This window comes from Phyllostomus discolor, chromosome 3, assembly GCF_004126475.2.
Source record: "Phyllostomus discolor isolate MPI-MPIP mPhyDis1 chromosome 3, mPhyDis1.pri.v3, whole genome shotgun sequence".
NCBI lineage: Eukaryota > Metazoa > Chordata > Mammalia > Chiroptera > Phyllostomidae > Phyllostomus > Phyllostomus discolor.
Window position 1 is genome coordinate 168,129,062 of NC_040905.2, and position 13,320 is coordinate 168,142,381.

The following is a 13,320-nucleotide window of genomic DNA, read 5'->3' on the forward strand; positions in this document are numbered from 1 at the left end:
ACAACAGATATAAATGTACTATCCCTCTGTAGGAAACAATCAGTATGAGAAACTAAAGCCAGGGCTAGTGCCTGGATAGTGTTAGAGAACATGAAATGTGATTTTGCTATGGAGAGAAAGGAGCAAGGTGTAGAAGGCAGCAGCAAAGGACTGAGAGGTATCAAGGGAACTGACATGAAAACGTGGGTAAACACAATTGAAAGAGGGAAAGAGAGATTTCATTTTGTTAAATAATACAAACGATCATCACTCACAGTAAACCTGTCACCATATTTTGTTGTAGCCTTTAAAGATGACTTGTCATTCCTGGGGGTAAAATCTTATAGTTATTCTTTATTTATTAAAACAGGTTTCCTCAGGGAAATCTGATGATAACCTTCAACAGATTGCCTAAAGGTTTGTGTTCAAATTTATCACGGCATTCAAAGCCCTTTTCCATCTTTTTCCTTTCCTCTTACTCTGTTCCACCTTCACACCTCACACTTGAGCCACAGAGCTACTTCCTAGACCTTAAACTGCTTATATTGGTTCATATTCCTTGGTTTTTCTTGCACTATTTCTCCCTGTCCAAAGTGCTCTTTTTATCCCTTTCCCTTATGAATCCGCTGTCTTGCAAAATGCAACTGAATCATTATGTCACTTATGAAGCTTTTCCATATCTACACCCCAGAGAGAAATGACCATTCATTCTTTTGTGCCCGAATGTATCCCACAGATTCTTAGACCATAGTAATGACTCCACTTTATGGAATATACTTAATTGTGTGTTTATCTTTACTAGACCATGAATACCCCTGGTTAAGAAGCCTTTCTGCTTTATGACTCTAGAACTAGCTCTTAGCATTGTGTTTGTATTAAGAAGTATCAATCATATCTCAATAAATATGTTGAATTTAAAAAATTAATTTAATGTTTGAAGAATAAATAAATGATGAATGAATCAACCAACAGCTAGATAAATGTATACTTAAAGAGACTGTGCTTATTTATGCTATTAAAGATAATTGCTTTAAAATATCTATAAAGAAACAAGCAAAATATAACCAAAGATAATGAAATAGAGAAATGACTGACTGTGTTCAGAAGGGAGAGGAGAGGGAATTTTAGGGGAAAAGGGGAAGGGTTTACAGGAACAAGTATAAAGGGCACATGGATAAAAACTAGGGGCGGGTGGAAATGGGAGGGAGGAGGGGAGGGCTGGGTGGGTGGGTTGGGATGGGAGTAAAAGAAAATTGTACTGCAACAACAATTAAAATAAAAAAATTAAAAAATAAACTAAAAAAAGAATGTAAGAATAAGCACTGCATAAATTCTCATTGTCTTTTTCTTGCTTAGTCAGAAGAAATATTTCAGAGAATCTCAGGGTTGACAGTCCCTTACAAGTAAATTTGTCAGAAAAGATAACTCGAGTTACAAGTATGAGAATCATAACTTTTATAACATAGATATAATCCAACTTATTAAAGGTCAAGAAATAAACCCCTAGAAAATCTAGTGAATAAGATACAAGTGTGGGTCATGGTTTAAAGATTTCTTGGAGAGAGTAAGAAAGTAAAATCAGGTAATATAACTTGGAATTGCAGGGCACAAAAAGAATAACAGAAGAAAACAAAGAGATCCAGAGCATTATAAAAATAAGTTATTAAAATGGAAAGATAATCAAGTAATTAAATATTTTTTCCTCAAAAGGCATATTCTGTGAATTATAGCACAAAACTGGGAAGTGTCTACAAATATCTCTTACACACATTTCTAGTCTTTTTCCACTATAAATGGATGTTCACTGAGATCAGCCTTCACACATACACTCATCCTTTTCTCTTATCCAAAGTTACTGCACAACCTGAATGTAGTGCAGGGCTTCTGATTTCGCCCTATGTCATGGTCATTACTGAGACTCATAAGACAGGTTATGAGATGAAAAAGGTCAGTCTACAGGTGGAGGTTGTGTTTGGCCTCACAGGCAGGCAGTCACAACGCTTTCATAAGGGCAATACTTTCCTTCTTGGCTTATGTCTTTGAGGTTCCTAAAGAGCTTCCCAGACTATTTTCTATGATATTTCCAATGGGATGTAAAGGTCAACTTTCCTCTAACTTGTTTTCAACAGAAATCACTGATCCTTTTGCCTTCACATTGTCCTTTGGTTCATTGCTATTTATATGCTGTCTTGTTCCAACAGGAAGAGAATAGCCTAAAATGAAAGTGTTATGAAGAAAGAAAAATAAGGGTGGGCATGCATAATGTAATCAAAGAATTATGTGAAAATGTGTAATGACCTGCATGATTGTTATGGGTATGGCTGTGATAACACAAATGAAAATCAAAGGAAACACCCTTGATCATTGGGCTTGGTAGATTAATAACCCCATAAGCATTTCCACATAATATAAAGTCAGTCCTTGGAGGAAAAATTCCTTTGAAAATCTCTGAATAATGCCAAGCAATATGAAAGGCAGGACATTCTGGAGACATATTTCTAATCCAATGGCTTTCTTTGTGTGAGTAAAAATGATCAAGATGTAATATTCAACTTTTTTTCTTAACAAGATAGGTTAAATGTGATTTTGGTAAGCAACATGATAGATGTGTCCATCCATGGTAGAAAAACATTTCATGGCATTTGAAATATGCCATGGAAAGCATATATTCAGAGATTTTGTTTTATATTCAGAAATAAATTTAATACATACATTTCCAAATAAATTGCAAATAAAATTTAAGCATTCAAAATAAAATTTTAGTTGTTTATAATGGGAGAAGAACAGCCATATGTGGAACTGTTAATGATCATTAGCCTTTGACAATTTAAAGCATTTGCAACATTATTACCTAATGGCACAAAAGAACAGCTAAGTGAAATAAGCCAGTCAATGAAAGACAGATGCCCTATGATCTCACTTACATGTGGAATCTAATGATCAAAACAAACTGATGAATAATACAGAAACAGAGGCATGGATACCTGGAACAGACTGACAGCTGTCAAAAGAGAACGAGGAGGAGGGACTGGGTAAAATAAGGTGAAGGGATTAGCCAAGAACACACATGAATAACTCATAGACACAGGCAACAATATGTGATGGCCAGAGGGAAGGGGTGGTGAGGCCTGGGTGGAGGTGGGCAAAGAGGGAAATGGGAACATGTATAATAATGTAAACAATAAAAATAAAGTAAAAAAATACAGAAGGTGACTTTTGTTTGTTTCCAAGTTGTTAATAATTGTTAGTGACCACAGAGGATGACTTATACCAGTACATGAGAGCACACACATGACAGTGCTTTCTAAACTCTAAACCAGCTGATGATGTACATTATCACATGTTTCAACTAAATGTCACTTGTGCTTGTTGTACAGTTAGGATGAGATGACATGGGCAGACATCTGTAGCCACACAAGGTGAGCTTTATGCACTGACATTCCTGTGTCTTGGTATTGGGGGTAGGGTTACGTAGAATGTATTCAGTCAACACTGAATACCTAGTCAGCAACACATAGCACTGTTTCTGTAGTTCTCCTTAACCAAGCCTGCTTCTCCCCAACATGCCTAGCTGATAAGGAACCAAATTCACCACCCCTGCAAGCACATGGCATGTGGCAAAGGTAGAACCAGAGATGGCCAAGGAGCAAATGAGCAGAATCTTGTGAGGTTAGCTCTGGCTTCTGCCCCAGTTCAGGCATGCCCCTTCAACTATTCACACCCCATATTCAGCAAAGCTGTGGTTATGCTTGACTTATGGCACTCAAGATGTGGAATGAATCATTTCCTTTGTGCCTAACACTGTACACATTCAATAAATGCTGAAGACTGAATGGGAACTGATAGAAATTTATTTCTGTTACTTTAAAGGACAGTTATTTTCATGTGAAGGATAAAAAAGAGACACAGATTTTACATTTTGCATAGAAGATACAAATTTATTGCACCTGTATGAAACAAGTTAAGGTTAGTTTCATTTTCCTTCAAATCTTTCACCTGTTATTTGAATAAGAATCATGTCAACTGTAAGCAAGATCCAGGTCATTCACTCACTGATTCAGTTTTGGGAGACACATTCATCCCCAGACACTGCATTAGGTGCTGGGGCCCTAATGAATAAGACCAGTGTCTGATGCCTAATGTATCATGAATGAATGAATGAATCAATCAATGAAGCAAAGTATCAATGCATGAGTGAATGACCTGCAACTTTCACATAGTAATGTTTCATGGAAAGAGAAAGTTGTTGGCTTGAATCCTATTAGAATACAGGTCACAGAACATATTGAAAGAACCTGTGTCACGTCTCAAACAGCAGAGTGACATAACCCTGCTCCAGCCTCCAGTTTGCAGTCCGGTGCAGCATTTTCCCCAGGCATGTGAGATTTCATAATACAAGGAATAATGTGTTCTGCTTTAAATGTAAAAGAGATGGCAAAGCGGATGGGAAATGTGAAGATGTTATCCATGTAGCTGGCCAGGGGAAAATTACAGCCGGAACTCTTTCCCAGGAAGGAATTCAGAAACCAAACCCAGTACAAAAGAAAGATGACTCTGTGTTGGTTTGTGCTGTACTCTCCTCTCTTGTGTTGAAATGTTAACATTTTCAGATACAATGGGTCTTTTTTCCAGGTCACGAAGCACAGACAATGTGCCGGAGGCCTGAACAAAGTTGGCCCATCAGCAGGGCTTTGCACTTAAAACAAAGATCTGAGCTTTCCCGGCTGGTTAAATGAGAGTTGAGGCATTAACACGCAGGGAAATAACTGACAAGTTTGGTTGTGGGGATTAGCTCTGTTAGTTGGAAATGCCACATTGGCACTCCAACACTAACGTTCTGGACCCTTTAAAGTGTGAATGGAGGCTACCATCTGTCTCCCTGAAATGATTATTTCCATTAATACACTATGTTAAAAGTGTTCTTGGGACACTATTAAAAAGTAAAAGCAATTGGGTAAGAAAGGGATCCAAATTAGGAATCAACATACTATTATTTTTAAATAAGGGAAATGAAAGATACAACATTTATTTTGTTGTTGAGTTTATCATAAAGAAAACCAAAAAGCAAAATGCTGACTATAAATATATTTATATATATCACTATGTATGTATATACACATATCCAACTGAATATATCACTAAAGAGAGATTTAACTTAAATTTTACCTGTAGAACATTGTTTAACTTTACCAGCTAGAACTACTATACAATAAAGGCAAGGATCTGGTTTGTCATAGGTTCTTTTATGCTTATTTTTGAAATGAACAAAATATTAGTTTTAGAATTTTTCTGGCAAGTCTGACTATTCAAAGCACAACCCTACACTATAATAATATTTGTTGTCTGCAAACTTGACTGATTAGAAAAAATCTAAGCAAGTTTTCTGGGGAGTTCTTCTTTCTAATCAAAGAAGCACAACTGAAGATGCTCATTCAGAGAGTCCACTTTCTCTAATTCACTGCCTACACTAAGTAATGTATATAATAAATAACGTAGTTTTCAAGAGCCAATCAGATTGGTAAAAGCCAAGGGAAAGGTATGAAGGAGGAAGAAGAACAACAAGGAAGGAGCTGACAGGGAGATAAGAAATAGAAACTAAACTCAGAAAGTGCAGTCTGGGGCTCCCTAGGGACAGGGTCAATGACCAACACATATTAACAGGCCTGGGGCAGCACTGACTTCAGCACAAAACATCACCAAATGACAAACCACAAGGAAGGGTTAAATTCTGTTTCGCACACTCAGTTTGAGAAGACATTTAGAATATTTTCTCTTCAAAGGTGTTGAAATAAAGTTTTGCTAATTTAAAGACATTTTAAAAGAGGATATAAAGAAGAGTCTTGTCAATGGCAACTGGCTCCTTTTGATACTAACAATCTAAAGGGAACTTTTCTAAATGTTTTGTTTTTATTCCAGAGTCTCAATTTTCCTTATGGCTGGGGAAGCTTTCCTTGTAATGATCCCCAGATCTCATAACATCTGCATCACTCATGGTGTGGTTGAATAAAGTAGGTAAGCAAAAACTCAACTGTTTTAGCAGGTTTCAAGATATCCTAGGGAGAAGCCAATAATCCTTAAAAAAAAAAAAAAAAACATCTCCAGAGCATGAATAGAGCAAATACATATGGCTCCTGCCAATCATTAGTTACCCATTTTTTTCTAACAGTTTCTAGAATTTCTAAGCCTACAAATGTAATGTAGGTCATATTATTGAGTAGTATTTCCAAATCTATGCCTTTCATAGCATTATGCCTGCAAGATGTTGCCGGAAAGGGTTCTGAAGTTAAATTCATTTGAGATTGCAGTACAGTGTAATCTCCTTCTGGAGACACACAATAACACTAACACATTAAGGAGCATAAGCAGAAGCAAAGGAAACTGTTTAACTTTGTTTAAATCAACAATTCCAAAGCGAATTAAAACTTTCTCTCTCCTTTGTTTAGAGACCAGAAGCAATTGTTAACATCTCACAAAAGATAACAAAGTGCCTGCGTTAGAATTTTTACTGTGTCATTAAAACCAACTGAGGGGAATGGCTTCTTCATAGTTGTAATTACACCATTTACTCTCAATAAAGTATATTTAATTACTCAGAACAGTAACATAATACTGTGCAAAAGGCCAATAAGATATATAGCTATAAAGAGAAGCAATAATACTTCATAAATACCTGGAAATAAGAAACTCAATGAATATCCATTTGTCATCTCTGTAACTAATAAATATGCCCAGGGATGAACAATACACAGGCTCAGCATTCATTCTATAGGTCTATGACCTGAGTTCTGATAAGGCATTAATATTTCTTGTTTGAGAGTCCCCTGATTTGTCTAGTCACAAACAAACTGACAGTAACAACTCCTAAGAAGACAGAATAAAATTATGACTTTGTTCTTTCTTCTCAAATAACCACACCCCCTTTTTTGCTGAATATTTATTTCTGTAATAACTTGAGAAATCTTGTGAATCAGCAGCTATGTCCTATTGTACACAAAGAATCCCAGGTGATCACCAAGAATTTTAGGATTTGCATCTATCACAGAAAAGAAATGAAGAGGTACAAATAGAAAATCTTAAAATGGGGGTGGCACATGGGCTTTATGTTCTTCTGGAAGCCTCTGAGAGAGGCTAGCTGAGTGATCCTTCACTTGTCCTGGGCTTTAAGGGAGAGTGCTGAAATCAAAGGTGAGAAGGGCAGGTGACCTCTTTCAGGTCGTTAGTGCTGACACTTTGTTAAGTTTCAGGGAAGTAAATGCAAAAGCCATCCTGGAAATTCCTGGCAGTTTGAGGAAGAATCCTCCAGGCCAGCAGAATAACATTTAGATGGGGGTTTTAAATTTTGTCAAGGTGGATAATAATAATGCTTTTTAAAAGCTCAGACACAGAACAGGAAAGGTAGGGAAACCGTGGCATAAATGAGTTACCACAGAGTAGGACATACCCCAGTGTGTGAGAACTGTACATATTTATCTAGAAATTTATAGCACTTTAACTTACAGCACAGGTTTTTAATGACTGTCTAATTTTACTTAAGTAATACAACTGATCCTTATTAGTCATTGATTCCCCCTATAATTTATTTGTAATTCCAGAGTCAATTACTCATTCCTTGGATATGCATACAATGGCAAAAAAATTGAGTTATCTGATGTGCACATTCCCAGCTGAGGTCCAACAAAGTGATGCTTTGTCTTCTTGTTCAGATCTCATGCTGTACACTTTTCAAGGTCTATTTAGTACCATGTTTGCCATGTTTTTATGCTTTTTGCTGATGATTTCTTTGTTCAAAATCTATACCAAATATTGTGCTTAAAAGTGCTCTCTAGTATTCCTGAATACAACAAAGCTGTGATGTGTGTCACGGAGAAAAACACATATGTTAGATAAGCTTTGTTCAGAAATGTTATGATGCCTTTGTCTGTGAGCTCAATGTTAATGAATGAGCAATTTATGTTAAATGTCTTTAAACACAAATGCACATATAAGATTATGTGTTGGTCAGTTGACGAAAATGTACAAGCAGAGGCTTATAGGAATCTAACTGTACTTTTCTTCCCCTAGAAGCAACAATTCTGTATTTGCTAATTCAGTGTTCATGGCAACCCTAAGAACATAATTATTGCAAATAAGAATCAATTATTTAATTAAACAATATTTAATTATATAATCAAATAATTGATCATGCGATCTTTAATTACAGAATACTCTGTTATTAAATATATGGAATTATATTATATTCAATTATTTAATTAAGTAATATTTACTTATCTATCTCTGTTTAGAGAGGTAGAGTTTCACTTCAGGTCATTGTAGACTAGCTGACTTCAGACCAATACTCCCACCAAGAACTATAGGAGTTGAACAAAATATACATAAAACTTTGGAGACATTGGGAAGCTATAAAGGCAACAAAGACTTGTGGGGCCAAAATCCAGGAGAGAAGGGAAGGCTATAGAAGTGAGCATAACACTGTTGAGAGAAACTAAAGAAGACCTAAACAAATGGATTCTTGGATTAAAAGATCCAATATTGTGAAAATATTAGGTCTCCCCTAAACTGATCTGTATTCAATGTGATTTCAGTAAAAGTCCCAGGATTTCAAATAATGAACACTAACTTGAAGAAGAAGAGAAGATTTGGAGTATTTACACTAGCATATATGAACAATTCTTAGAAAACTACAGTAATTAAGACAGTTTGATATTGACCCATGGATGGACAAATGGATAATTGAACAAAATACAGAATCTAGAAACAAATCCACCCATATTTTGACACTTAATATATGACCAAAAGACCCTTCAGAGCGGTAGGTAAAGGGTAAATGGTGCTGTCTTAATTAAATGCCACATATATAATAAAGCTACCCCTATTATCAAAAAACAATATCAGATTGTAGATATCAATGTGAAATAAAGATAGTATGAGGTAGTAAAATATCTACATATTTGGAGTAAGCAAAGATTTCTTTGATAAAACACGAAAGCATGAATCATAAGTAAAAAGACCAACTCACTGCAGTACATTAAAAAGTAAACTTCTGTTAACCAAAAAAAAATCCATTATAAGAATTAATGTAGCAATATTTTTGCTGATATATCTCCTAGGGCAAGGGAAATAAAGGAAAAAAAAATAAACAAATGGGACTAAATCAAACTAAAAAGCTTCTTCTTTCACTCTCAGTATGTTTGCTGGATGTTCCCAAAATACTTGTTGAATGTCTAAACTCACTTAAATTTTCTTAGAAAAAATGTTTATTTAAATTTTAATGATTCTTTTCATCTTCAGAGTTAGGAACAGCATACACTAATTTTTATGTGGTTGACTGAGATTTAAATACATGGTGGGAAAATAAGAAAAACACTGTTAAAACTGTGATCACAGAGAAAGATGGATGTTTGATCTCCCCAAAAATGTATTTGTTCTTTCATAAACCATTTTCCTTTTCATGAAATACATGTAGTTTTAAATGAGAAATGGTGCTATAAAATTATATTTTAATGTCTGATATTATGATATGTTATGTTTAAAAGATTAACAGAGTAAAATTAAATAAATAAAAAGCTTCTGCACAGCTAAAGAAACCATCATCAAATGACAATGGCACTGACTGTATGGGAGAACATATTTGCCCATTATACCTCAAACAAATGTTTGATCTCAAAAATAGATAAATGTCTCAGGACTCAACAGCCGGAAGACAAACAATGCAATTTAAAAATGGGCAAAGGATCTGAATAGACACCTGTCAAAGGAGGACATACAGATGGCCCATAGACATATGAAAAAATGTTCAACATCACTAGCCATCAGAGACGCAAATTAAAACCACAATGAGATACCACCTCATACCTGTCAGAATGGTCATCATCAGTAAATAAACAAACAAGTACTGGTGAGGATGCAGAGAAAAGGGGACCCTAGTACACTGTTGGTGGGAATACAGACTGGTGCAGCCACTGTAGAAAATGGTATGGAATTTCCTTAAAAAACTAAAAATGGAACTGCCTTTTGACCCAGCAATTCTGCTACTGGGAATATACCCTAAGAATCCTGAATCATCAATTCAAAAGAACCTATGCACTGCTATGTTTATAGCAGCACAATTTACAATGACCAAGTTCTAAAAATGGCCTAAGTGCCCATCAGTAAATAAGTAGATCAAAAACCTGTGGTACATTTATACAAGGGAATACTACGCCGAAGAAAGAAAAGTAACTCCTACCTTTTGTGACAGCACAAATGGAACTGAAGAATATTATGCTAAGTGAAATAAGCCAGTTGGTAAAAGATAAATACCATACAATCTCATCTATAGGGGGAATCTAATGAACAAAATAGAACCACAGGCATGGAAACATGGAACAGACTGAAAATAACCAGAGGGGAGGTAGGAGAGGGATAATGGTGGAAAGAAGGGGAAGGGACTAGTCAAAGAACATTTATGAATGACCCATGGACATGGACAATAGTGTGGGGATTGACTGTGGGAGCTGGGAGTAGGATGGGTGGAGGAGGGCAAAGGGGGAAAAATTGGGCCAACTGTCATAAAATAACAGTAAAAAAGATTTAATTAAAAAAGAAGTAGGGGGAAGAAGAATTAAAATCAAGTCTTATGATGGGAGAACATATGTGCAATACACATAACTAATTAAGAATCTATACCTGGGTATACACAAGCTCCTTTAAAACAATAGTCCAGGTTCCCTAGAAAATAGACCCTGAGGGGAAGCTAATGGGATAATGCTTTATTAGAGGGTAGAAAGTCCCAGGCAAGAAGAGTTAGGGAAGTAGGAAAGTGAGTCAGGAAAGTAAATACCTAGATACCCATAGTTTTCTAAGGAAATATAGCTGATTGCTTGGTTTGCAGATAGGACACAGATACCTAGCTCAGAAAAGTGTATGGAGAGGAGGGAAGGAGAAGAATTTGTATGCTGATCTCATTCTAGTTCCTCTCATTGTCATAATAGGACATTAACTTCTTTTACATTTCCATGTTGTCACCTGACCTTTCTAGGTAGTCTCTAGGGAACCTCTAGAGAGGTAGTGGGAAAAGCTGGACATTCAGTCATCTGGTAGTATTATGCTTCACAACCAGAACTCCTGCAGATCCAGTATAGTTGGCATAAAAGAGGCCGTGCTTACTCTGAGGGAACTCTAGGCAGCCTGTGGTGTTGGGAAAGGAGGCAACAGCATTAGCAGTTTGGGCTGTTCATTGAGCAAGTAGCTAAAGGCCCAAGGGTCAGGGGTTAAAGGGAGTGAGTTAACTGCAGAGGCGTATAAATTTGGCCCAATAAGCAATCAAACGGGAGAGTTGGAAAATTATAAAGTCATTTGAAGATATCCACATGGCCAATAAGCATATTAAAATGTATTCAACCTAATTTTTTATCACAAAAATAAAAATTAAAACCACAAGGAAATACTGGGAATATATTCCCACCCTAATGGCTAAAAGTAAAAACGTTAAAATATGAACTGTTGATGATAGGAGAATTGATGAGTAAACTGCTATAATTTCAAGTGTAAATTGATATAATTACTTGGAGTTTTCTACTCATTTTAAATATATGTATACTCCATAATGCAGCAATTCCACTCACAGGCAAATATCAACAGAAATTCATGCATATGTTCACCAAAAGACATGTAGATGGAGGTGCATAGTACCATTCTACATAACAGCCTCAAACTAGAAACAACCCAATTTTTGATTAATGGTAGAATAGATAAACCAATTGTGGCATGGTCTCATGGTGGAATACTATGCAGCAGTGAAAAAGAAAACTCCTGATACTACATGCAACAGCATGGATGATTCTCACCAATATAAGGTAAACAAAATAAGTCATGTGCAAAAGAATGCATGATTATATTTATATAAAGTTTACAAACAAGTAAAATTAATCATGATGTTGTCAGTCAGGCTATGGTTATCTTCAGGGAGGAGGGTGTGGAGAGTGTATGGGAAGGGGCAAGGGGATAGCCATCAGGGTGCTGTTTGGATCTGGCTGGTAGGTACTTGGGTCTGTTCACTTTGCATTCATTAATTGAATGATATATATTTGGTTTGTGTGCTTTTCCACTTGTTATACTTTAACTTAAAATTTTATTAAAAATAAAAATCAAAATTTAGTAAAAATATAATATTAATAGAAAGATGTTCATAGCAGCTAAATTTTTTATTATTGCTTTATCATGTTCTACTCACCCTTTAGCCTCTAGAAATCAAGATTCTGCTAAAACATGCAACTGAAATTGCCAAGCAAATGAATAATACATAAAAGCACTTAATAGGGGTCAGGTTCTGCTCTAAGTAGTTTGCATACAGTTACTCTTCTACTCTGCAAGAGAAGGAAGACTACTCTACTCCTATTGGGTAATTACTGATACTGTCTGAGCTTTTACCCACTGCCAATTACTACCAAGTGTAATAGATGGCTTTCACCTCAAATATGTCCTTGACTTGGTGTTAGCAATGGAAACAGATGACAACTCTTTCCTTAAAGTGCTCATATCTTGACTTCTATTAATTAGCTCTTTTCTAAAGTTTGTTTCAGGAATAACAGTAGTCTTATGGAATAGTGGACTTATGGAAGTAGTCTTGCGGTTTGTCTGAAAAGTGCTCTGTGGCCCAGCAGGTTGAGAAGTCCCTAGATTATATAACTTGAATAATTTTCCTGACCAGAGGATTGTGCAGATGGAGACTCTTCAAGGAAGGAATATATTATACAACATTTTCCAAACTTATTTGACAAATGAACCCTGTGCTATATCAAATCATAGGAGCACAGTTGCTTATGATGGGGCTATATCCCGGTAAACCCATTGTAAATTGAAAATATTCTAAGTCAAAAATGCATATAATACACGTAACATACTGGACAACATAGCTTAGCCTACCTTAAATAGGCTCAGAACACTTCCATTAGCCTACAGCTGGGCAAATCATCTAACACAATAAATACACGGTAGAGTATTGGTTGTTTACCCTTGTGACTGCGTGACTGTCTGGGAACTGCCACTGACCAGCATCACAAGACAGTGTCATATCACTAGCCCAAGAAAAGATCAAAATTCAAAAAAGCATGGTTTCTATTGAATGAACATTGCTTTTCACCATCATAAAGTTGAAAAATTGTAAGTTGAACCATTTTAAGTCAGGGACCACCTGGAATGTCCTACAGTGTGTCCTTTGAAAAGCATTTTGTGAGATTAGTTAGTCCTGGTTTTTCTTCAGTTTTCCTAGTCTTTTCTAGCTATTCTTTCTTGATCTCCTTTTCAAGGTCCTTTGAAACACAGGTGTTCTCTAAGTTTCCTTTTAGGGCCTCCCTTCATTTA

The 13,320-nt window shown here is 35.9% G+C and overlaps 1 protein-coding gene across 1 annotated transcript in view; it reads right to left on the reverse strand.

Moving 5' to 3' along the window:
• TRPM3 (transient receptor potential cation channel subfamily M member 3) overlaps window positions 1–13,320 on the reverse strand; it is a 501,162-nt gene that overhangs the window by 299,397 nt on the left and 188,445 nt on the right.